This window comes from Schistocerca americana, chromosome 5 (assembly GCF_021461395.2).
Source record: "Schistocerca americana isolate TAMUIC-IGC-003095 chromosome 5, iqSchAmer2.1, whole genome shotgun sequence".
NCBI lineage: Eukaryota > Metazoa > Arthropoda > Insecta > Orthoptera > Acrididae > Schistocerca > Schistocerca americana.
Window position 1 is genome coordinate 552,693,550 of NC_060123.1, and position 27,250 is coordinate 552,720,799.

The following is a 27,250-nucleotide window of genomic DNA, read 5'->3' on the forward strand; positions in this document are numbered from 1 at the left end:
AGTTGTTCTTTATTTCCAGTTTTGCTGTTTCACATACCTGAAATGAATGTATCAGCGCTGCGGTACGTATGGAGTAAGAAGGTTCTCACGCTGGCTAGTAGAGGCGGTTGGCCATCTGGCGCTTTCAGATCCAGTTTGATGAAGCGCCAATGCAGAAATCGCTGGTGACGTTAGCAAAGAGATAGATAGTGAAAGTACATGTATTCTGGTGTGAATCAAATACTTGTTATTAATAAGTATTTCCTAACAAAGGTTGCCATTTGCCACTCAGACTTTAGGAGAATTCAGCATGTCATAAATACTACCTTTCAGTAATTTTACAGTACCAGGAAACGTTGACATTAATAAATAAATGTATAACTTTGGCATAACCGAAGAAGTACGATCTTATACGAGCAGTACCGATTGTACGCTCAAGCTTACAGACAGTGCGCCATTTTCGGCAGTCGTCGATAGGATGCATTTCGATCTCGTCACGCGGTGGACCATGTTCTCGTGCCGTTAATAGTTAGCTCACAATCAGTGTGAAGAATTTAATTTTACAGCGTTTCTTAAATAACACACCGTAATGGCATCCCGAGTAAAAATTATTTGCACAAAAAAATCTCATCCCGCTCCATCACGTAAAACACGGGCAGTAGTATTGCACTTTCAGGATCCGACGGCGCTGCTATGGTCCTACAAGGGGATGCAAAACTACGAGAGCATCTCCACATAGCAGGTAGGAAGAATTCGTACGAAGCAGCTTACTAAGTCAGTTCAAAGACGGACTGGCTTAATTATCGCAAAACTCGGGCGGGAAAGTGGCCAGTTATATTGTACGCTCCGTGAACCACCATCTACGGACTCAAAAGCTAAACTGAGACATATGAGAGACATCTGGAGGTTTAGTACGAGAGGGTGGCGTTCTTACAAGGTCCTATTGAAGCAGTAGGAAGTGATGTGATACCATGCCAATACTGAGTCTTTGTCCCTGTAGTATGGCCCTGAGGGGGGTAAAAAAAGCCGCGTGCTTAAGTTCGGTGTCGCCCGACTGCAGGCATACATTCCAGTAACTTCGGAAGCGCCATGGTTCCCAGAGTCAATCCAACGTTCGCTTGTTTGTGAGACCCGAACGCCGATCACGAAAAGTTGCGTGACCACAAGGAAAGGCCTTCGCCGCTTAAATAATAATGCCTCCAAAGAACTACCTTTCAGATATTTGTCGATTTCTCTGTTATCGATTCTGAGTTTCGGTATGGCGCAGACTTAGGCGATATTGTACTTCAGTTGACACTGCGACATGTGCGTTCGTTATCGTATCTCCCGATTGTCTTCACTGCTCCAACCTTTGCCTTGATATCTTATTGCTTTCCGTCTGCATCATACATCTCCTTCAACGGAATATCTCTTTCATCCCTTTACGGCTCTTGCTCTGTGCTTGCTTATTGTTCTTCTCGAAGTCGACATACTGAGTGAGGAGAACAGATTATATAAAACTTATTGAACTGGAAGGAACGGCTCACGACCCGCCTTCATAAATTAAGGTCGGCTAGAACGTCTCGCTTCTTTTTCTTTTCTTATTTGACGGAAACACTCCTGCATACTCGGCTGGTCTAAAGCTTCTGGAGGAAACGATATCGCAGACAAATGGAGTCACGGGACTGAGCTTTCACTCTGCAGCGGAGTGTGCGCTGATATGAAACTTCCTGGCAGATTAAAACTGTGTGCCGGACCGAGATTCGAACTCGGGAACCTTGCAAGTGTTCTACCAAACGAGGAGACGAGGTACTGGCAGAACTGAAGCTGTGAGGACGGGTCGTGACTCGTACTTGGGTAGTTCAGTTGTTAGAGCACTTGCCCGCGAAAGCCAAAGGTCCCGAGATCGAGTCTCGGTCCGGCACACAGTTTTAATCTCCCACGAAGTTTCAAATGGAGTCATGACTCGTACCTGGACATATCTATCGGCAGGAGTTTACCCCGCGCAAGGTAATGTTCTGAGTTCGTGCAAGGGCCCAGTACACAATTTTCAACTACGTGGAAGTTTCGAAACACGCACTCTCCACAGTGAAGTATGGTATCCGTTCTGAAGAGGAATGATGTTAAAGTTCAAGTGATAACAGGTGCGCTATTTATGTCAGGCACGTGAAGACCAGAAGGCTCATAGTATGATTAAACTACACTACTGGCCATTAAAATTGCTACACCAAGAAGAAATGCAGATGGTAAACGGGTATTCATTGGACAAATACATTATACTAGAACTGACATGTGATTACATTTTCACGCACTTTGGGTGCATAGATCCTGAGAAATCAGTACCCAGAATAACCACCGCTGACCGTAATAACGGCCTTGTTACGCCTGGGCATTGAGTCAAAGTGAGCTGGGATGCCGTGTACAGGTACAGCTGCCCATGCAGCTTCAACACGATACCACAGTTCATCAAAAGTAGTGACTGGCGTATTGTGACGAGCCAGTTGCGCAGCCACCATTGATCAGACGTTTGCAGTTGGTGAGAGATCTGGAGAATGTGCTGGCCAGGGCAGCATACGAAAATTTTCTGTATCCAGAAAGGCCCATACAGGACCTGCAAGAGTAATAGAAGGCAGATTTCAGACTACCTAACAGATCAAAACGAAAATTTCTGTTCCGACACTGACAATGTTGAGTGTTTATGGAAAAAGTTCAAGGCAATCGTAAAATGCGTTTTAGACAGGTACGTGCCGAGTAAAACTGTGAGGGACGGGAAAAACCCACCGTGGTACAACAACAAAGTTAGGAAACTACTGCGAAAGCAAAGAGAGCTCCACTCCAAGTTTAAACGCAGCCAAAACCTCTCAGACAAACAGAAGCTAAACGATGTCAAAGTTAGCGTAAGGAGGGCTATGCGTGAAGCGTTCATTGAATTCGAAAGTAAAATTCTATGTACCGATTTGACAGAAAATCCTAGGAAGTTCTGGTCTTACGTTAAATCAGTAAGTGGCTCGAAACAGCATATCCAGACACTACGAGACGTTGATGGCATTGAAACAGAGGATGACACGCGTAAAGCTGAAATACTAAACACCTTTTTCCAAAGCTGTTTCACAGAGGAAGACTGCACTGCAGTTCCTTCTCTAAATCCTCGCACAAACGAAAAAATAGCTGACATCGAAATAAGTGTCCAAGGAATAGAAAAGCAACTGGAATCACTCAATAGAGGAAAGTCCACTGGACCTGACGGGATACCAATTCGATTCTACACAGAGTACGCGAAAGAACTTGCCCCCCTTCTAACAGCCGTGTACCGCAAGTCTCTAGAAGAACGGAGGGTTCCAAATGATTGGAAAAGAGCACAGATAGTCCCAGTCTTCAAGAAGGGTCGTCGAGCAGATGCGCAAAACTATAGACCTATATCTCTTACGTCGATCTCTTGTAGAATTTTAGAACATGTTTTTTGCTCGCGTATCATGTCATTTCTGGAAACCCAGAATCTACTATGTAGGAATCAACATGGATTCCGGAGACCCAACTCGCCTTATTTGTTCACGAGACCCAGAAAATATTAGATACAGGCTCCCAGGTAGATGCTATTTTTCTTGACTTCCGGAAGGCGTTCGATACAGTTCCGCACTGTCGCCTGATAAACAAAGTAAGAGCCTACGGAATATCAGACCAGCTGTGTGGCTGGATTGAAGAGTTTTTAGCAAACAGAACACAGCATGTTGTTATCAATGGAGAGACGTCTACAGACGTTAAAGTAACCTCTGGCGTGCCACAGGGGAGTGTTATGGGACCATTGCTTTTCGCAATATATATAAATGACTTAGTAGATAGTGTCGGAAGTTCCATGCGGCTTTTGGCGGATGATGCTGTAGTATACAGAGAAGTTGCTGCATTAGAAAATTGTAGCGAAATACAGGAAGATCTGCAGCGGATAGGCACTTGGTGCAGGGAGTGGCAACTGACCCTTAACATAGACAAATGTAATGTATTGCGAATACATAGAAAGAAGGATCCTTTATTGTATGATTATATGATAGCGGAACAAACACTGGTAGCAGTTACTTCTGTAAAATATCTGGGAGTATGCGTACGGAACGATTTGAAGTGGAATGATCATATAAAATTAATTGTTGGTAAGGCGGGTACCAGGTTGAGATTCATTGGGAGAGTGCTTAGAAAATGTAGTCCATCAACAAAGGAGGTGGCTTACAAAACACTCGTTCGACCTATACTTGAGTATTGCTCATCAGTGTGGGATCCGTACCAGGTCGGGTTGACGGAGGAGATAGAAAAGATCCAAAGAAGAGCGGCGCGTTTCGTCACCGGGTTATTTCGTAACCGTGATAGCGTTACGGAGATGTTTAATAAACTCAAGTGGCAGACTCTGCAAGAGAGGCGCTCTGCATCGCGGTGTAGCTTGCTGTCCAGGTTTCGAGAGGGTGCGTTTCTGGATGAGGTATCGAATATATTGCTTCCCCTACTTATACCTCCCGAGGAGATCACGAATGTAAAATTAGAGAGATTAGAGCGCGCACGGAGGCTTTCAGACAGTCGTTCTTCCCGCGAACCATACGTGACTGGAACAGGAAAGGGAGGTAATGACAGTGGCACGTAAAGTGCCCTCCGCCACACACCGTTGGGTGGCTTGCGGAGTATCAATGTAGATGTAGATGCGGTCGTGCATTATCCTGCTGAAATGTAGGGTTTCGGAGGGATTGAATGAAGGGTACAACCACGGGCCGTAACACATTTGAAATGTAACGTTCACTGTTCAAAGTGCCGTCAATGCGAACAAGACGTGACCGAGACGTGTAACCAATGGCACCCCATACCATCACGCTGGGTGATATGCCAGTATAGCGATGACGAATACATGCTTCCAATGTGTGTTCACCGCGATGTCGCCAAACACAGATGCGACCATCATGATGCTGTAAACAGAACCTGTATTCATCCGAAAAAATGACGTTTTGCCGATCGTGCACCCAGGTTCGTCGTTGAGTACACCATCGCAGGCGCTCCTGTCTGTGATGCAGCGTCAAGGGTAACCGCAGCCATGGTCTCCGAGCTGATAGTCCATGCTGCTGCAAACGTCGTCGAACTGTTCGTGCAGATGGCTGTTGTCTTTCAAACGTCCCCATCTGTTGACTCAGGGATCGAGACGTGGCTGCACGATCCGGTACAGCCATGCGGATAAGATGCCTGTCATTTCGACTGCTAGTGATACGAGGCTGTTGGGATCCAGCACGGCGTTCCGTATTACCCTCTTGAACCCATCGACTCCATATTCTGCTAACAGTCATTGTATCTCGACCAACTTGAGCAGCAATGTCGCGATACGATAAACCGCAATGGCGACAGGCTACAATCCGACCATTTTCAAAGTCGGAAACGTGATGGTACGCATTTCTCCTCCTTACACGAGGCATAACAACGTTCCACCAGGCAACGCCGGTCGACTGCTGTTTGTGTATGAGAAATCGGTTGGAAACTTTCCTCATGTCAGCACGTTGTAGGTGTCGCCACCGGCGCCAGCCTTGTGTGAATGCTGCATATCACAGCATCTTCTTCCTGTCGGTTAAATTTCACCTCTGTAACACGCCATCTTCGTGGTGTAGCAATTTTAGTGGCCAGTAGTGTATGTGTGCTCGTGATAGCGTGGTGGATTCAGTATTTACTGAGTTTCACTAAGCCTTCAGTTCAATGCTGCAGCGTGACACTGGACGATATTCTTCATTTGTGGTACAGCCTCTTATATGCTACTGGTTGAGGACTGCTGGATATGTACAGCTTCAGCAAAACAAAAGTGACCCAGAAAATGTTCCATGCATCTTAAGATAGACAACCCGACCTACATCAACTTTGCTGTGGAGGATGATGTAAGTTGCCTATCTTATAAAATGTACGAAATGTATTCCTGACCAGTCTCATTTTTCGCATCCTAAACAGAGAGTCATAAACAGGGACAAACGCGAGTTTGAGAGTGACTCAGTAGAGTGTAATGATTATACCGCTTATGGTTTTTATCAACGAGTTAGTTCTCGGTCAGGCCCAGGAATCATGTGGTAAACACACTGATGTTTTCGATGTTAATGTTCTTCAAACCAAAGCCACAGCCTCTTTTCAGTCGCCGAGACTGAATTCTTTGATTCTGTGCTTTCATTCTTAGCGTTTTTTATCGTCCTGTTATTCACTTTCACCAAGTTTCGCTACCTTGACAAAGATATCCTTGAATATCTCTCCCTTCCTTTACTAAATTTTCTTAACCAAATCCTCTCTCGGTCTTCTTTTTCATTCTTATTCTTTTATCTAGTGGGTTCCGGTCGCCGGCCGCTGTGGCCGAGCGGTTCTAGGTGCTTCAGTCCGGAACCGCGCTGCTGCTGCGGGCGCAGGTTCGAATCCTGCCTTGGGCATGGATGTGTGTGATGTCCTTATGTTAGTTAGGTTTACGTAGTTCTAAATCTAGGGGACTGATGACCTCAGAAGTTAAGTCCCATAGTGCTCAGAGCCATTTGAACCATTTAAACTGATTATATCTGAAAACTAAAACTTTAAGTCGCACCAGAATTCGAACTTCGAATCATTCCTTTCGCTGGCAGTGTGGTGCCGACTGTTGTTCTCGGTTGCTTTCAGAAGACTTCCTATACACATGGTGTCCCGTGGTGGTATAAGTGTTTAGGCCTGGGTGCGCAGAGGCTCGAGGTCATTTCATACTGTTGACATTGGTGACACACATTTCCTATTACACGTAACTGCACTGGCATTATCAGTGTTGTATAATCGGAGGGATAATTAGAATGACAAACGGAAAAACACTCTGCAACGAGCCATGAATCTGCAAGTTTTCGATTAGTGTGTGAGTTTAGAGCTCATATTTGAGTCTCAAATGGTTCAAATGGCTCTGAGCACTATGGGACTTAACAGCTGTGGTCATCAGTCCCCTAGAACTTAGAACTACTTAAACCTAACTAACCTAAGGACATCACACACATCCATGCCCGAGGCAGGATTCGAACCTGCGACCGTAGCAGTTGCGCGGTTCCGGACTGAGCGCCTAGAATCGCACGCCCACCGCGGCCGGCAGTATGGCCCACTTCATACAGCTTATTTGAGCTCGACATTATGATGTCTTGAAGGAAATCTTCTTTTTAAGCATCACCACGGATTCAGGAAGACACTCACGTGAAACAGAGCATGCGTTGCTTATCCCTGATAATTTACAAGCAGTTGATGCAAGTAAAGAGACCCATTCCATCTTCCCAGTTTTCTGACAGACATTCTACATTGCAACAAATTGTCGACTCGTAACTAAAACAACGATCGTACGAAGAATTTCCACAGATACATGATTGTTTCGAAAAAGGTTTGGCTGATAGGATGCAGTATATTATACCGGATGGAAAATGATCAACAGGAAATGAAGAGTCTGTCGGTCTATTATGGCTTGGGGGACATCAGCTGGTACGTATTTCTTGATTCAAAAAACTTTAACAACATCCGTATGTTTTGGTTTATTTTATTTTATATTTCAAATGCTACCAGTTTCGGCAACTCAATATTGTCATCTTCAGGTCCCATATGCTATTATCGTATTAAATATCTTATCGAATGGTGCCGTAAAACTGGAAACGTAAATCCGATCGATATGCAATAGATTCCCGTGAAAGGGTGATACTGACTGAGCCTACATACAGTAGGACAGTAGGACGTTGCAGATATCCAGCAACGCGCGACCACGTGCTTCGGGCGATTCCGCAAGAAACATTTACTCACAGTTTCCAAGACCCTTATAATCGGTGTCAGAAGTGTGTTGTAGCTAATGGCGATTCCTTTGAAGACCAGTGAAAGTATTTTGTTTATTACTCCTATTTCCTTTGTTTTGAGAGACCATTCACCAACATTTTCAGACGCACCTTGCAGACGATGGTAGTGTGAACACTTCTGGAGTACTGGCCCCTGACTGGTTTTTAAAGTAGGCGTGAGAACAGACATCGAACAAACTCAGCGACGCGTTGCGAGGATCGCTACAGCACAGTGTAGCCAATACGAAAGTGCAACGCTAATGCTGGGAGGAATGAAATGGACATATTTGGAAGAAAGGGGAAGTTAGTCTCGAGAAACCCTGTAAGTGTAGTTAAACTGATGTTCTAGAAAAACTGTGCACAACACTGCAGCCACTATGACATATTTCACGTAGAGATCATGAAAAAAAGATAAGAGATGGGTTCTACATCCACATGGATAGTCTGCAAATCATATTTAAGTACCCGGCAGAGGGTTCATCGAAGCACCTTCACAATAATTCTCTATTATTCCAATCTCATACAGCGCGCGAGAAAACGAATACGTATATCTTTCCGTCCGAGCTCTGATTTCCTTTATTTCATTATGGTGATCCTTTCTCCCTATGTAGGTCTGCGTCAGCAAAATAGTTTCGCATTCGGAGGAGAAAGTTCGTGATTGAAATTTCGTGACAAGATTCCGCCGCAACGAAAAACGCCTTTGTTTTAATGATGTCCACCCCAAATCCTGTATCATTTCAGTGACACTCTCTCCCCTATTTCGTGATAATACAAAATATGCTGCCCTTCTTCATGTTTCCTATGTGTTCCTTCCAGTTTAAGTTGTTCGCAATTGTAGTTCCTAGATATTTAGTCTCATTTACGGCCCTTAGATTAGACTGATTTGTCGCGTAACCGAAGTTGAACAGAATCCTTTTAGCACTCATGTGGGTGACCTCACACTTTTCGTTATTCAGGGTCATTTGCCAATTTTCGTACCATGCAGATGTTGTTGTTGTTGTTGTTGTGGTCTTCAGTCCTGAGACTGGGTTGATGCAGCTCTCCATGCTACTCTATCCTGTGGAAGCTTCTTCGTCTCCCAGTACCTACTGCAGCCTACATCCTTCTGAATCTGCTTAGTGTATTCATCTCTTGGTCTTCCTCTACGATTTTTACCCTCCATCCTGCCCTCCAGTACTAAATTTGTGATCCCTTTATGCTTCAGAACATGTCCTACCAACCGATCCCTTCTTCTAGTCAAGTTGTGCCACAAACTCCTCTTCTCCCCAATTATATTCAGTACCTCCTCATTAGATATCTTTCCTAAATTGTTTTGCAATTTCTCTTGACCTTCTGATGGCTTTATTGGTCGATAAACGTCAGCGTTATCTGCAAAAAAACTAAGACGGCTGCTCAGATTGTTTCCTAAATCGTTCGTATAGATAAGGAATGGCAAAGGGCCTATAACACTACGTTGGGGAACTCCGGAGATCACTTCTGTTTTGCTCGATGACTTTCTGTCAGTTACTGTGACCTGCCTCACAGGAAATCACGAATCCAGACGCATAGCTGAGACGATATTCCATAAGCACGCAATTTCACTACAAGCCGCTTGCGTGGTACGGTGTCAAAAGCCTTGTGGTAATCTAGCGTGTACAGAGGCATACAGACACTAATTTTTCCGTCTCTGAATGTGGGAATGGAGAGGGATAGAAAATCGCTAAAATTATTATAGAATACACTCTCCAGGCAGTGTAAATTATTATAGAATACACTCTCCAGGGAGGGTACAGTGGCTTGTAGAATCTCTCTGTAGACGTAATCGTTTTACTGCATTTTTATCTGCTTATTATGGAAAACATACAAAAATGTTTTATTTCTGTATTCCGTAAGTATTTTTTTTTCTTCGCTACTCGATAATTCAGGACAGATTGATGTAATACGATATGTATCTGCCTTAGAGCCAATCATATCCCGGAACTGGGAAGATGGCGCGATAATTTCCCTTACGGTGTTGCATTGTGCCGATGGCGACTCGCAGGGCGCTATCTCTGTAGCGACGCTCGTTCACGCACGCGATCGGGTGATTATGCGAGGAAATTGAGGCCAGCGTACGCTATCATGTTTTAATAAATAACAAGGAGTTAAGCTCATTTCGCGTTATCGCTCTGAGGGCGCTGGTCTGGCAGCGATAAGGGGACGGCATAACTCACTGGGAAACGCAAGTGGCAGTCGAGAATGGAAGGCCACGGCGAATCAGCATATAAATGATTCCACCACGTCTTTGTACATGCACCCGCTTTGTCTGTCGCAGTAAGGAATTCTGTGTGGAGGTGACTACTTTATCAGCAAACTCCGCCCGACTAGGGTTCGATCGCTGCGACGCACTTGTAAAAAAATTAGGTCTGTTACAACTTTTAGCTAGAGTATTTCATGGGCGCTGTTCCTTTACAGACTGCTCGAGTCTTCGATGTACTCCGATGTTTTCACTGGGCCAATGTGCTGAGGCCAACGAAAATGGTTCAAATGGCTCTGAGCACTATGGGACTCAACTGCTGTGGTCATTAGTCCCCTAGAACTTAGAACTATTTAAACCTAACTAACCTAAGGTCATCACAAACATCCATGCCCGAGGCAGGATTCGAACCTGCGACCGTAGCAGTCGCACGGTTCCGGACTGCGCGCCTAGAACTGCGTGACCACAGCGGCCGGCTGAGGCCAACGAAGACGACAGGTAGATCGTGAGCACGTTCTGTATGTGTCAGTGGTTACCACGAATTCGAAGTTGTGAAGCAATTTCTGTTTTGTTATAATTTGTCCAACAACAACATGAAGGGAAGCTTCGTGAAGTATGACTGTGTACGGCCCGCATCTCGTGGTCGTGCGGTAGCGGTCTCGCTTCTCACGCCCGGGTTCCCGGGTTCGATTCCCGGCGGGGTCAGGGATTTTCTCTGCCTCGTGATGGCTGGGTGTTGTGTGCTGTCCTTAGGTTAGTTAGGTTTAAGTAGTTCTAAGTTCTAGGTGACTGATCTGTTGTATAGGAACTAGTTTTTCTACACGTTGAAAGCTGTCACAACATTAAACATTAATCTGAAAGTTCACAAAAGACTGTGACTCATATTTTCAATTATCTGAAACCTTACCCCTTTGCATGAAATGTGACCTATAAGTAAACAAACGCAATTTGAATAACATTATTTTGGATTCCTCAGTGACGCCGATGTGTCTCATAGTGCAATGGAATAATTAAAAGGGGGTTTAACATATACTAAACTAAAACGAAACAGAAACTACAATCCTTACAAAAGATCTCATGCAACTGCACTCTGTGTGTGTATGACAACTACATGTTGGAGGTGCAATTTGTGGAACGTGTATGTGTTCGCACTCTATATCTTATAATACCTACGAAATTGAAAAAAATCTGAGTTAATGTGATAGGAAAAAATTCCGAACTCCTTGTCACCGCAACCATGTGCCTTGCAGTTGCAGTCCAACATGAACTTACCTGGTTTTTAAAAATTTCATTTATAAATAGGAAAATACTGTCATTACTGCCGAAGGCAGTCTACTCTCTCGCTCTTCGAAATGAATGACGTAGTTCATTTGAAAACGCAATTCTTAATTGAACACAACTAAGGAACTGGATAAAAATCAAAGGAGTGAAACTTAAATTAGTAAGAATCCCAAATGAATTGTACATGCAATGAATACCAACTCTCATATATCACGTACATAGTGTGTCCCAGTTCCGTCAGGACTGTGGCTACGAAAAATGAGACTTGAACAGCGTTCGCAGAATCTCTGTATTTATTGAAAATAGTCTCCCCCGAATAAAACACAGCTGAAAACGTTTTCAAAGTGTTTGTAAACAGTCACTGTAGACCTTTTTTGGAGTTGCATTTACTATTGCAGTACAATTTTCTTGGATGTTCTGAACTGCCTCGTAACGGTATCTTTTCCTTCTCAACTTCAGTTTTGGGGACAACCAGAAGTCGGCTGTGACCAAATCCGACGAATACGGAGGATGATCCAGTACTGTGATGCATTCGTTGGCCAAAAACCCTTTCACGATCTATGCTTTCTGGGCTCCAGCGTCGTCATGGAGGAGCAACCAGAAACCTTCCTGTTCCGCGGTCTGCGGAACTCACGGACTTCGAACGTGGTCAGGGAACTGGATGTCACTTGTCAGTTCCACACTCCTAAACATCCCTAGGTCCATTGTTTCCTATGTGATAGTGAAGTGGAAACGTGAAGGGACACGTACAGCACAAAAGCGTACAGGGCGACCTCGCCTGTTGACTGACAGACCGCCGACAGTTGAAGAGGGTCGTAATGTGTAATAGGCAGACATCTATACAGACCATCACACAGGAATTCAAAACCGCATCGGGATCCTCTGCAGGTACTATGACAGTTAGATGGGAGGTGAAAAAACTTCGATTTCTTGGTTGAGGGTCTGCTCATAAGACGCACATCACGCCGGGAAATGCCAAAGTATGCCTAGCTTGATGCAAGGAGCGTAAACATTGGACGATTGGACAGTGGGGAAACAGTGTGTGGAGTGACCAATCACGGTATTCAGTGTGGCAATCCGATGTGGGAATAGCGAATGCCCGGTGAACGTTATCTGCCAGCGTGTGTAGTGCCACGAGTAAAATTCGAAGGCGGTGGTATTATGGTGTTGTCGCGTTTTTCATGGAGGAGCCTTGCACCCCTTGTTGTTTTGCATGGCAGTATCACAGCACAGGCCTATATTGATGTTTTAAGCATCTTCTTGCTTCCCACTGTTGAAGAGCAATTTGGAGATGGCGATTACATCTTTCAACACGATCGAGCGCCTGTTCATAATTCGCGGCCTCTGGTGGAGTGGTTACACGACAATAACATCCCTGAAATGGACTGGCCTGCACAGAATTCTGACCTGAATCCTATAGAACACCTTTGGGATGTTTTGTGGAACGCCGACTTCGTGCCAGGCCTGACCGACCGACGTCGATTCCTCTCCTCAGTGCAACACTCCTTGTAGAATGGGCTGCCGTTTCCCAAGAAACCTTCGATCACCTGATTGAACGTATGCCTGCGAGAGTGAAAGCTATCATCAAGGCTAAGGGTGGGCCAACACCATATTGAATTCCAGCATTACCGATGGAGGGCGCCACGAAATTATAAGTCATTTTCAGCCAGGTGTCTGGGTACTTTTGATCACGTATTGTATTTATAGATTTGTACATTATGCATATTTGCACGACTGTTTCATAGATTCAAAGATGTTTTGACAAATACATGGAAATGAAATTTTTTGTTTTCGTTTATAATGGAAAATTGGCAAAATGAATACCCGGCCAGTGCTGAGTTTGCCAGCTAGTAGAATATGAAGGGATAAACGGTACTGACACGACATGTGCCTTCCTCACCTATGTATGCAGACTACAGACGAAGGTATAAAATGTCAAAAAGTTACGAGTGAGACACTTCCTTTTAAACGTGTATCGTTTATGACGCTCTAAAGTTGCGGCTAGACGTTTCCTATGGAGCAATACGGGGGCAGTCTGTTACAAAGACGTGTGCAGCGACCGTGGCGGCACGTCGCGAGTTCCTCGGCTTTTAATGTGGGATGGTATCAAATGGATGACACACGGGTAATAGCACGTCCGAGATCACACAACCGATTTGATTACCGAAGTCAGCAATGTCTGGGGTTGAACATACCTGGTGTACGCTGTTCTGCAACTACACATTCTATAAAATGCATTGTAATGACGTTCGACCAGCAACATAAAAAATTGGCCAGGTGCAAGTTGGGTTTCCGTACAAATTTAGTGTGTATATAGACAGTCCACCCGTTCCTGGAACCGAGTATAGCGACGATTTTTTTTTGTTATCGACATTGATACTGGCAAGATGTCAGTCACGGGAATTCCAAGACTTTCGAGAGTGTTTTAATTTGAAGTATGTAGTCGGAAAACAGTTGGTAAAAGAAAATTTTTTCGTGTGATGTAATTACAGATTAATAACTTTTTAAGTTTATTCTTTACTGGTATTGTGAATTTTTGCTTCATCTAAATTTCATGACTCCAGGTCAACGGGAAATACTCTACAGATCTTGATGAGTGAGTATGGGAGTACCAAAATATGTGGCATAAATGACGGTATCTCTTGATTGGCTCAAATGGTTCAAATGCCTCTGAGCACTATGGGACTTAACATCTACGGTCATCAGTCCCCTAGAACTTAGAACTACTTAAACCTAACCAACCTAAGGACATCACACACATCCATGCCCGAGGCAGGATTCGAACCTGCGACCGTAGCGGTCACGCGGTCTCTTGATTGCATTGACTTGGAAGAGTCTATTTCTTACAACGACAGGGACTATAGGCTTCAGTACGTGAGATAAATTTCGTCTTCATACGTCTGTCCGTTTCTGAGAGAAAAGCGTCTAGACAGTCAAACAGGTAGAAAGACAAGCGAACAGCAAAATGATCCTGCAAGGGTTTTGTTTTTACAGATCGAGGTACGGAACCCTGAAAAACAGCTCTTGTGGAATATCGTTACAATGTGAATTTACTTAATATCTAGAGTGTATGCTCAGTATAGCATAGAGAATGTTTCCACACCCTTAAAGAGCAGCACATAGAGACCACAAGTGTCTGATTAAGGGACGCCACATCGCGTCCGTATACAGGGCGCTTTCCAGTCAGATCGCCACGGATTTGAATGTGAGGCGTCAGGATCCCATATTTACAGGGTCTGTACGGAGACAAATGCAGCGCGTAGGGTTCAACAGCCGACGAATAACTACTGTGTGCCTTTTCATGCCTTTTGGTCGTTCGTGGCGCTCTCGGAGTTGGATTGCGGAGTATGCATGTAGATGAGTGCAGCACTCGGTAAAAACATACACACTAGCATACGAGCTAAGTAGTTAAACCTTATCAGTGTAAAGTTGAAGCCAGACTATCTCAAATACACACATCTAAAAAGGTTTTGCATCACTGCGGTTCCAAGAACTCCAGAAGACAGACGTTAACTGTGGATATTGTATCACAGACACTGTCCCTTTGACTGTTCAGAGATGTCACTAAAACCGCCCAAAGGTGTAAACACCCATGCGTAAGCAGCGTCTATTAGGCAGAGGAGGTCCGAAAGCCGATCAGTTCCAGTCACTTCACCAGGAAGGAGGTACACGGCTAGTTTTGTCTGTAGTTCAACCATTCCTAGACGGTCAATACCGCGGTGCGATCGCGACCGCATTGTTAGTTTGTGCCACGAAGGGCTCTCAACAAGGGAAGTGTCAAGGCGTTCCGGAGTCAGCCAGAGCGATCTTGTTCGGACATGGAGAAGATACAGAGAGACAGGAACCGTCGGTGATATGCCTCGTTCAGGCCGCCCAAGGGCTACTACTGCAGGAGATGACCGCTATGGCTCGGAGGAACCCTGACAGCAACGCCACCATGTTCAATAATGCTTTTCGTGCAGTCACAGGATGTCGTGTTACGACTCAAACTGTGCGCAATAGGCTGCATGATGCGCAGCTTCACTCCCAACGTCCACGGCGAGATCTATCTTTGCAATCAAGACACCATGCAGCGCGGTGCAGATGGGCCAAACACCATGAAGAATGGACCGCTCAGCATTGGCATATCGTTCTCTTCACCGATGAGTGTCGATTTTGCCTTCAACCAGACAATCGTCGGAGACGTGTTTGGAGGCAACCCGGTCACGCTGAAAGCCTCACACAGACTGTCCAGTGAGTGCAGCAACGTGGAGGTTCCCTGCTGTTTTGGGGCGGCATTATGTGGGACCGACGTACAACGCTGGTGGTCATGGAAGGCGCCGTAACGGCTGTACGATACGTGAATGCCATCCTCCGACCGGTAGTGAAACCGTATCGGCAGCGTATTCGCGATGCATTCGTGTTCATGGACGACAGTTCGCGCACCCATCGTGCACATCTTGTGAATGACTTCCTTCAGGATAACGACATCGCTCAACTAGAGTGGGCAGCATGTTCTCCAGACATGAACCCTATCGGACATACCTGGGATACATTGAAAGGGGCTGTTTATGGACGATGTGAACCACCAACCACGCGGAGGGATCTACGATGACTCGCCGTTGAAGAGTGGAGGGAAGAGTGCCTTGTGTACTTGTGGATAGTATGCCACGACGAATACAGGCATCCATCAGTGAAAGAGGGTGTGCTACTGGGTATTAAAGATACTTGAGTGCACAGCAATCTGGACCACCAACTCTGGCGGTATCGCTGTATGGCGGTACAACATGCAATGTGTGGTTTTCATGAGCAATAAAATGGGCAGAAATGATGTTCATGTTGATCTCTCTTCCAATTTTCTGTACAGGCTTCAGAACTCTCGGAACCGACGTGATGCAAAACTTTTTTTTGATGTGTGTAGAACACAACACCAGACTTTGTGAGGTTGGACGCAGAGAACGGGGCAGACGTAGAGGGGGAGGGAATCACAGTGTAGCATTCGTCGGCATCTGCATCACTGAAGCAGTGTTACTGCATCGGCCGAACAACAACAATAGAACCGAGCGAGGTGGCGCAGTGGTAGCACACTGGACTCGCATTCGGGAGGACGACGGTTCAATCCCGCGTCCGGCCATCCTGATTTAGGTTTTCCGTGACTTCCCTAAATCGCTCCAGGCAAATGCTGGGATGGTTCCTTTGAAAGGTCGCGGCCGACTTCTTTCCCCATCCTTCCCTAATCCGATGAGACCGATGACCTCGCTGTTTGGTCTCTTCCCACAAACCAACCAACCAACCAAACAACAATAGCACCTCGTTAATGGATCCCCAGGCATCACCGAAAGCTACATCACAGAGACTTTCTCAGCGAATGTTACTCCCCTCGAATACGAGTTCAATTCCTTAAAAAAAAAAAACTGAGATGATGCTACACTTCTACCCTCTTAAAGCTCCCCATTCCACTTACATACAGTTGCAACACGTAAAGCCCATTATCGGTAGCCACTGTGTGCACTTTGTTTATCTAAAAATGTAAAGACATTGTTGAGGGTGTAGGCTGCAGTCCTCAGACAGGTTTGATGCAGCTGTCTACGCTGGTCTATCCTGTGCAAACATCTTGACCGCAGAATAATTTTATAATTGGCATCCGTCCATCGTTGAGGGATGATGGTGTAACATGCTTGGTTCAGAGTCTGCAGCGTATGCTGTGGCTAAAAAGTCCCACTTGAGAGTGGCAGTCCCTACTGCATTTTGGACCTGTGAAATTTGAGGGACTTCGAGCAGAAGCCGCTCTGTCTCTTCGCTTTGTCCTCTTCCTGATTTGTTCCTGTGGGCGTTCGTCCTCTTGAGAGCTTCACGCAGTTGCGCACAGTTACTCGCCACTTAACACGGTCATCTGCACTGCTTTCCCAGCGACTTCGATTGATTCTGGTCTTGGTCAGGTCTCTCTTGTAGACATCCTTGAAACGAAGATGCGGTCGTCCCACTGGCCTCACACCCTCCTGAAGTTGTCCGTACAGCAGTTGTTTCGGTATCCGTTCAGGATCCATGCGCCTGACATGTCCCAACCATCTTAAAAGTCGATGACTCAGGAGTGCAATGATGCTGGTTGTGCTTGCACGATGAAAGACTTCGGTGTTGGGTACTCTATCTCTCCAAGAGATCTGAAGGATCTTCCGGAGACAGCGGAGATGGAAGCTGTTGAGTCGAGATTCATGCTTAGAAAGAGTTGTCCATGTCTCACAGCTATAGAGAAGGGTGCTTATAACACAAGCGTTGTAGACTTTTAATTTAGTTTTTGTGGTAAGCAGTCCGTTGTTCCATACTCTGTTTTTAAATCTAGCCATGACAGATGATGCCTTTTCGATTCTGTTAGTAATTTCAGTGTCCATGGACAAGTTGCTACATATTGTGGATCCCAAGTAGGTAAGGTCATCAACTACCTGGAGAGGATTGCCATCAATGCTGATGGATGGAAGGTTGTTAGTGCTCTGCCCCATGATCTTAGTCTATTGAAGGCTGATGAGTAGACCAAATTTTTCACAGGCATTTGATAATTTGTTGATATACTGCAGCTCATCTTCTGTGTTCGCTACTAAAGCTGCATCGTCCGCATACAACAGCTCACGGATAACAACTGTATTTACTTTGGCCTTGGCGTTGAGGCAAGCAATGTTGAAAAAATTTCCATTAGATCTTGTATGTAGATACACTCCCTCCTCAAAGTCTTCAAAGGCAAATCTGAGCAGAAGGGAAAAGAAAATTCCAAATAATGTAGGTGCTACACACACCCCTGTTTCACACCGCTATTAACAGGGAATGCTTCTGATGTTTTACCGTTGAAGCAGATAATTGCTTGTGTTTTCTCATGGAAAGAGACAATTATCTGTAGTAGTTTAGGTGGGCATCCAATCTTCTGCAACAGTTTGAAAAGCCCATTTCTGCTCACTAAATCAAACGCTTTAACAAGGTCAATGAAAGCTATATAAAGTGGCCTCTTGCTGCTCACGACATTTCTCTTGTAGCTGTCTTAAGGAGAAGGTCATATCTACGGTTGATCGGCCAGGCCTGAAGCCACACTTAGATTCTGGGTAGATTCTGGAAGCTTAGATTTGTAATCGCATTAGGATGACTCTTGCATAAGTTTTCCCGGCTACACTTAGTAATGAAATGCCTCGGTAATTGTTACAGTCACTTCTGTTCCCTTTCTGTTTATATAGAGTAGCTACACTCGAATTCCCATACTCATCGGGACATAACCTTCTTCCCAGATGGTTGTGGTAAGTGAATATAAATGTTTGAGAAAACAGACTTGTTATATTTTATAACCTCTGCAGGGATCCCGTCTCCACCTGGGGCCTTTCCGTTAGCAAGAGAATCTATTTCTCTATTGAGTTCTTCAATAGTAGGCATTGCAGAACAACTACTGCAAAATACACTGAGGTGAGGTGCCTCCTAATATCGTTTCGGACCTCCTACTTCCCGGCGTAGTGCAGCAGCTCGACTTAACATTGACTCGGCAGGCCGTTGGAAGTCGCTTGCAGAAATATCGAGCCATGGTGCCTCTATAGCCGTATATAATTGCGGAAGCGTTGCCGGTGCAGGATTTTGTGCACAAACTCACCTCTCGATTGTGTCCCATAAATGTTCTATGGGAATCGTGTCAGGTGACCTGGTTGGCCAAATCATTCGCTTAAATTGTCCAGAATGTCCTTCAAACCAATCGCGAACAATCGGTGACATGACATCGTTGTCAGGGAACATGAAGTCCATGAATAGTTGAAAATGGTCTCCAAGCATTCGAACATAGCCATTTCTAGTCAATAATTTGTCCAGCTGGGCCAGAGGACCCAGTCCATTCCATGTAAACATGACCCACAGCATTATATAGCAACCACCAAATTGCACAGTGTCTTGTTGACAACTGGAATCCATGGCCTTGTGGGATCTGTGCCACACTCTAACCCTATCATCACCTCTTTCAATTGAAATCAGGACCCATGCGAACAGGCCACGGTTTTTCAGTCCGCTAGAGTTCCAGTCGTGTAGAGTTCACGAGCGCAGCAGAGGGTTTGCAGGCGATGTTACTCTGTTAGCCAAGGCACTCGCTTCGGGTGTCTGCTGTTAAAGCCAAATTTCGCCGTACTGTTCTAACCGATACGTTCGTCGTACGTCTCACATTGATTCCTGTGTTTATTTCACGCATTGGTGCTTATTTGTTTCGACTGACAACTCTACGCAAACCCCGCTGCTCTCGGTCGTCAAGTGAAGGCCACAACCCATTACGTTGTCCTTGGCGGAAGGTAATGCCTGAAATTTAGTATTCTCGGCACACTCTTGACACAGTGGATCTCGGAACACTGAATACCCTTACGATTTCCGAAATGTAATGTGCCACGCGTCTTGCTCCAACTAGCATTCCGCGATCAGAGTCTGTTAATTCTCGTCGTGCTGGCATAATCGCGTTGGAAACCTTTCCACGTGAATGACCTGAGTGAAAATGACAGCTCTGCCAATTCACTGCCCTTTCATACTTTGTCTACGCGATACTACAACCAACTATATGTGTGAATATCGCTGTCCCACGACTTTTGTCACCTCAGCGTGTAAACAAAACACACCAATAAAGAAGATTCTATTGAAAGGCTGCAGAGTCCTGGTTTCCTACTCGCTATTCGTTATGACTAAACCAGGTATAATGCAATATTTCAGGTCTGAAATCGATTGGCTACCGGCCTTGGGAGAGCCAGTCCTGACAAAACTCTATCATCTGGTGAGCAAGATGTATGAGACAGGCGAAATACCCTTAGACTTCAAGAAGAATATAATGATTCCAATCCCAAAGAAAGCAGGTGTTGACACATGTGAAAATTACCGAACTATCAGTTTAATAAGTCACGGCTGCAAAACACTAACGCGAATTCTTTACAGGCGAATGGAAAACCTAGTAGAAGCTGACCTTGGGGAAGATCAGTTTGAATTCCGTAGAAATGTTGGAACACGTGACGCAATACTGACCCTACGACTTATCTTAGAAGATAGATTAAGGAAAGGCAAACCTACGTTTCTAGCATTTGTAGACTTAGAGAAAGCTTTTGACAATGTTGACTCGAATACTCCCTTTCAAATTTAAAGGTGGCAGGGGTAAAATACAGGGAGCGAAAGACTATTTACAATTTGTACAGAAACCAGAAGGCAGTTGTAAGAGTCGAGGGACATGAAAGGGAAGCAGTGGTTGGGAAGGGAGTGAGACAAGGTTGTAGCCTCTCCCAGATGTTGTTCAATCTGTATATTGAGCAAGCAGTGAAGGAAACAAAAGAAAAATTTGGAGTATGTATTAAAATCCATGGAGAAGAAATAAAAACTTTGAGGTTCGCCGATGACATTGTAATTCTCTCAGAGACAGCAAACAACTTGGAAGAGCAGTTAACGGAATGGATAGTCTTTTGAAAGGAGGGTATAAGATGAACATCAACAAAAGCAAAACGAGGGTAATGGATTGTAGTCGAATTAAGTCGGGTGATGCTGAGGGTATTAGATTAGGAAATGAGACAGAGTAGTAAAGGAGTTTTGCTATTTGGGGAGCAAAATAACTGATGATGGTCGAAGTAGAGAGGATATAAAATGTAGGCTGGCAATGGCAAGGAAAGCGTTTCTGAAGAAGAGAAACTTGTTAACATCAAGTATAGATTTAAGTGCCAGGAAGTCGTTTCTGAAAGTATTTGTATGGAGTGTAGCCATGTATGGAAGTGAAACGTGGACGGTAAATAGTTTAGACAAGAAGAGAATAGAAGCTTTCGAAATGTGGTGCTACAGAAGAATGCTGAAGATTAGATGGGTAGATCACATAACTAATGAGGAGGTGTTGAATAGGATTGGGGAGAAGAGAAGTTTGTGGCACAACTTGACTGGAAGAAGGAATCGGTTGGTAGGACATGTTCTGAGGCATCAAGGGATCACCAATTTAGTATTGGAGGACAGCGTGGAGGGTAAAAATCGTAGAGGGAGACCAAGAGATGAATACACCAAGCAGATTCAGAAGGATGTAGGTTGCATTAGGTACTGGGAGATGAAGAAGCTTGCACAGGATAGAGTAGCATGGAGAGCTGCATCAAACCAGTCTCAGGACTGAAGACCACAACAACAACACCATCTGCTTCAAAGTTCAGGTCAAAGTGAGAAGCCGCCAACTGTCACGGGCAGACCCCTACGGAATTTCATCAAGCGGCGGCGACAGCTCGACTCCAACTGAAGGTTGTCGCCTTTCGCGTGAACTGCTGCTCTTTAGCTGGTCAAAGATCACGGCCGGAATCCGCTTTCCCCGCTGCTAACGAACCAGCCGGGGCAGGCGACGCCGGCGCGGTCTCAGCGCAACTCAGTGCCTCATAACTGTTCCGCTATTCGGCTCAGGGCGCTTTTCTTGCGTACACGTACAGTGCTGGGACACAATATAGAAAGACCATCAACACAACACAACACTTTGCCTAGTACTGGATACGAAAACTGCTAGTACTGAGACAGAGCGATGGTGACGTTGTTAGCAGACTGGATTCGCATTCGGGAGGACGACGGTTCAAACCCGCTTCCGGCCGTCCTGATTTAGGTTTTCCGTAATTTCCCTAGATCGCTTCAGGAAAATGCTTCCCCGTCATTCCCTAATGCCAGTTTCTGCTCCGTGTCTAATGACCTCGTTGTCGACGGGACGTTAAACACTAATTTCCTGTCCGCAGCTCGTGGTCGTGCGGTGGCGTTCTCGCTTCCCGCGCCCGGGTTCCCGGGTGCGATTTCCGGCGGGGTCAGGGATTTTCTCTGCCTCGTGATGACTGGGTGTTGTGTGCTGTCCTTAGGTTAGTTAGGTTTAAGTAGTTCTAAGTTCTAGGGGACTGATGACCATAGACGTTAAGTCCCATAGTGATCAGAGCCATTTGAACTAATTTCCTCCTCCTCCGTTAGCATTCAAAGCAACTTGCAGTCACCTCGGAATGTATAATTACAGGTCCTGTGTGGTTTTCAATGGAATCTTATATCTCTCTTCCTGCGAGATAGTGCCAAGTTCAGGTGACGATGATGAAGGTGCATAGCGCTCACGCACCACAGATTTTAATACATATTTCCTTTTTTTATGCTGCAGAAAATTATTTAGCAGTGGCAAAAATGGCAACAACTAGCCCTGCAGTAATGAAATAAATACAACAGAAGTGGGAAAATGCTGTCTTATTTTGAAATTCATATCTTCCCACTTGATCTGTTGATGCGCTGAAGCTGCAGTCAGCACCGAAATAAGAATTGACATTTCACGTCAAACTGTTTTTGTGATCACTGTATGGCTATTGAACAACTAGAAATTTCAAAATTTAGCAGTATATGAATATATATATAGGAGTTCCCGTGAAGAATTAATGATTCACAGTGAAAAATACGCGATGAACTTAGATTGGTCACAACAAGACCGCGTTTGTTAAGTACTATACAACAGTATTTTAGATATTACAGAAGTTTTATATGCGCCCTCCCACGTAATTTGAATATCTTTAATACTTTATAAATGGTTGAAAATATCGAAATAATGTCTCCAGCAAGCGATAGTTTTGTCACAGATGAATATGTTTATGTATGGTTAATATCCGACACTTCACAATCTACAGAGCTACTGAAGCAAGTATAGTTATTCAAGTGTAACGGAGTATTTCTTGACGGCACTGGATAAACTTTTCCAATGCTACATGGAGCATAAATATAATTTTAATTAGCTGAAAGTGAGTGCAAAGGCTGCAGCAAGGTGCAGTTCTGCGCCCATTTCCAAGCAAACAGCAGATATTGTGAACTGATGATAAAACGCTGTCGAAAATACGAGGGCATACGGCTACCAATCAGTCGTTCGAGTAACACGCATGGCCATATTGTGAAAAAGATGGTTGTTCCTCTTAACATGTTTTTGGTAAATTTAAATGTTAGAAGCTCAAGAAAATGTCCCAAGGAAAATTTAATTATATTACAACGTAAATTTAAAGGTAACATAATCAATCTATTGCCCGCGAATCACATAATGCACAAAAGTATGGGCAACCATGGCCTCAACTATTTTGTACCTCTCATTCGCTTTTCAGCACCGTGATTCGTTCACCCATTATTTATCCTGAGGTCCAGGTACGTTAAGCGTCAAAATGTCTCTACAGAACGCCTTTAGTCGATTTAAGAATATGGTGAAATTCAGTAGTAGCAGAACTGTTGCTTAACAATATTTTCCTATATCACATTTTGATTGTGGACGTTCCAATAACCAGTGGGGCGCTGTGTTAAGTTTTCACTATTATGAAGTCCCTGATTTTCGATGCTCTGCAATGTCAATGAGTGACGTTTCCACACGCAGACTGTCCCATCTTCTTGTTCTTCCAAACAGGTCTTTAAAATGTGTCTACGTTCTTCGGAACGGGCTGTATGTCTTCCTTACGTCAAGTCTTATTAAATGAATACATAATTACTCGATGGTGGCTAAATTATACAGCTATTTGAGACACGCAATATAACATACAACTATGTAGCACATCGGTACAAATACATACTGCCTTCAGCTAGATTCGATAGTAAAGCGAAACTCTAATGAAACGGCATAGTCAAGAAAAAAGTCGGATTCAGTTATATTCTCATTACACCGTTATTGATGATGTACTACAGTAATATTACCGTCATACTAGGTGTGTTATCAGAGTGTCGATTGCCTATGACAACGTAAGAGCCAGTAGTGTAGTGTACACAAAAACAGCTAGTCGCACCATGCTGTGTACAAATTTTATTAAAAATAAGATTTTTAGACTAAAGTAACAGCAAATAAGATAGTGATCGTCCTGCTGTAAACGGCAGTCGATAAAACTGAAATGTTACAGCTATTGCACAGTTCTGTATACTACATTGCTTTTACAAGCCGTGCTACACTGATGAATTACTTGCATAAAAACAGAAACCACAATAATTACAGGCATTGCCGCCACCTTACTTCGCCACTTACACTTTAACTAAACTCAAAATCTGTACGTTCCTATACGTTTTATTTGCCATTAACACCCGTAATACATTGAATGACTTTTTCCTTTTTATGGCGTCTTCTCCTGGTGCCAGTGCAGGCGTCGAAGGGGGAATTGCTGGATACATCCCTCACCGCAACTGTTGTCCAGGGGAGACCTTTACCGGGGCACTCACCGCCGCCCGCCCCCCCCCTTTCCCTTCCCCCGCAGCGTTACCCCCTCACTTGTTTATATATTCTGAGTTCATTTCCTGTAACAGCTTTTGACCCGACCTTATCCACATTACTCCAGGACTCTTGTTGGCTTCTTCATTATGAGAATAATGGGAACAATTACCACGCTGTTCAGTCCCTTGATCATCATCATCATCATCTGTTCAAATAAAAGGCAATTTGACAAAGTAACTGGGTGGCACTTATAACAAATCAACTTTCCATGAAAGCTGCAGTGATTTTTATCTTCTATAATCTCCCAAAAAATGGTTCAAATGGCTCTGAGCACTATGGGACTTAACATCTATGGTCATCAGTCCCCTAGAACTTAGAACTACTTAAACCTAACTAACCTAAGGACAGCACACAACACCCAGTCATCACGAGGCAGATACGACTTCAACAGATTAAATAATAGAGAAGTGTAGTGTTTACACATAGATTATCTTTAAAATTATGTCCTCAGTTATTCCTCTCTATTTAAAAGTGACATAATAGAATGACGACTGCGTTTTGGAAAATTGTATTTGAAAAGATTACGTACAAGTTAATGGTAATGTTGTGTTTGCAGTGCCCGAAATGTATCGCGTGGTTAAGTTGTAAACATCTGCCGCAAACTACACTACCACATCATACGATAAATTCATCATAAGGTACAATTCGAACATGACATCGCTTACTTTATGTGGTGTCACCGCCAGACACCACACTTGCTAGGTGGTAGCCTTTAAATCGGCCGCGGTCCGTTAGTATACGTCGGACCCGCGTGTCGCCACTATCAGTGATTGCAGACCGAGCGCCGCCACATGGCAGGTCTAGTCTAGAGAGACTCCCTAGCACTCGCCCCAGTTGTACAGCCGACTTTGCTAGCGATGGTTCACTGTCTACATACGCTCTCATTTGCAGAGACGACAGTTTAGCATAGCCTTCAGCTACGTCATTTGCTACGACCTAGTAAGGCGCCATATTCAGTTACTATAATTACTTCAAGAATGTATTCTGAACAGATAATATTGTGAATCATGTACCGTCAAGTGCGACGTTCATCATTAATGGATTATCAAAACTAGACATGATTGTCACAATGGGAATTCCGCGACCGTTCATTAAATAAAATATGGCGTTTTAGTCTTCGATCGCTATTCTTTATTTTCAATTGAAAATAAAGAATAGCGATGGAAGACTGAACGCCATATTTAATTAATGGATTAAAGTTAAGTATCAAGCTAATTAGTCCGCTTTCTGAATTCTCATTCCTTGTCATGTTCCAGACCTCACGTCAGTATAGTTCTTCCCTCCTCACGCCAGCCTGCGTAAGCTAAAACGCGTGCATTTCGGCCTCCACTCGTAACACGGTGTTGGCTCTTCTGATCACACAAAACTTTGTATTGCAAATTGTGTCTGTTCCTTGTTTCTTTACGCACTGAATCGCAGGGAGTTTCTATGGTCTGGAGCCAGTTGCCAAATTCGCAGGCTTCCCCGGGACGAAGTGCAAATAGAAGCAAATCTGAGACTACTACTCTGGAAAGGCGCCCCCTTGGCTCTATGACACCTGATTTCAGCCCTCGCATAAGGCTATAAAATATCCGTTTCACTGCAGGGAAGACGCCGACGCGCGGCTCTTCCACTCTGTCACCATATGGCTGTCCCCCTCCTCGCAGCACGCAATCCCCCCTACCCTTTTTTTCCCCTGGAAAAGCGGAAATGCTAATTCCGCCTCCATCCGCTCGCCTTCCTCGCGCGGGGAGCGGCTCGCACAAAAAACGGCCGCCAGCCCAGCCTGTATCTGTATCGGGCGCGCAGGTGTGGGCGGCGCGGCGCGGCGCCGCGTGTCGAGTTGCATGTGTTAGCGGATCAGGACGGGGCTAATGCACGTCTCGAGCGCGCCCCGTGGCTCGCCGCCCGCTACCTCGCCTCACCTATCGAGTTGCGCTGGGGAGGCGGCCCCGTTAAAGACTGCCGCACGCCCACACAGGCGCCCGTGCTGCAGGTGGAGCGCCTAGGTGCGGGGGACGCCACAGCGCTACTTGTCGTGACGTCATCCGACACTGCGACCGGCGGAGATGGTGCAGCGGCTACACGTCACCACAAGTCGTTGAGCTATTGCTGAGCGTCGTGCCCCCACGAACCAAGCGTCGCCATCCCGGACTGTTACCAGCTTCTTCAAGCCTGGACGTCCACTGGGACCATATTGGCTCGACCAACAGGTTGTCCGACGGTCGTGCACTACTGCCGACCGATGAAAAAAAAAAATGATTGTATGGCATTGTCGGCCGGGAGGCACCATCCGGTGAAGTTCGGCCGCCGAGTGCAGGTCTTCTACATCTACGTCTAGCCACCGAACGGTGTGTGGCGGAGGGCACTCTACGTGCCACTGTCATTACCTCCCTCTCCTGTTCCAGTCGCGTATCGTTCGCGGGAAGAACGACTGCCGGAAAGCCTCCGTGCGCCCTCGAATCTCTCTAATTTTACATTCGTGATCTCCTCGGGAGGTATAAGTAGGGGAAAGCAATATATTCGATACCTCATCCAGAAACGCACTCTCGAAACCTGGACAGCAAGCTACACCGCGATGCAGAGCGCCTCTCTTGCAGAGTCTGCCACTTGAGTTTGCTAAACATCTCCGTAACGCTGTCACGCCTACCAAATAACCCTGTGACGAAACGCACCGCTCTTCTTTGGATCTTCTCTATCTCCTCTGTCAACCCGACCTGGTACGGATCACACACTGATGAGCATTACTCAAGTATAGGTCGAACGAGTGTTTTGCAAGCC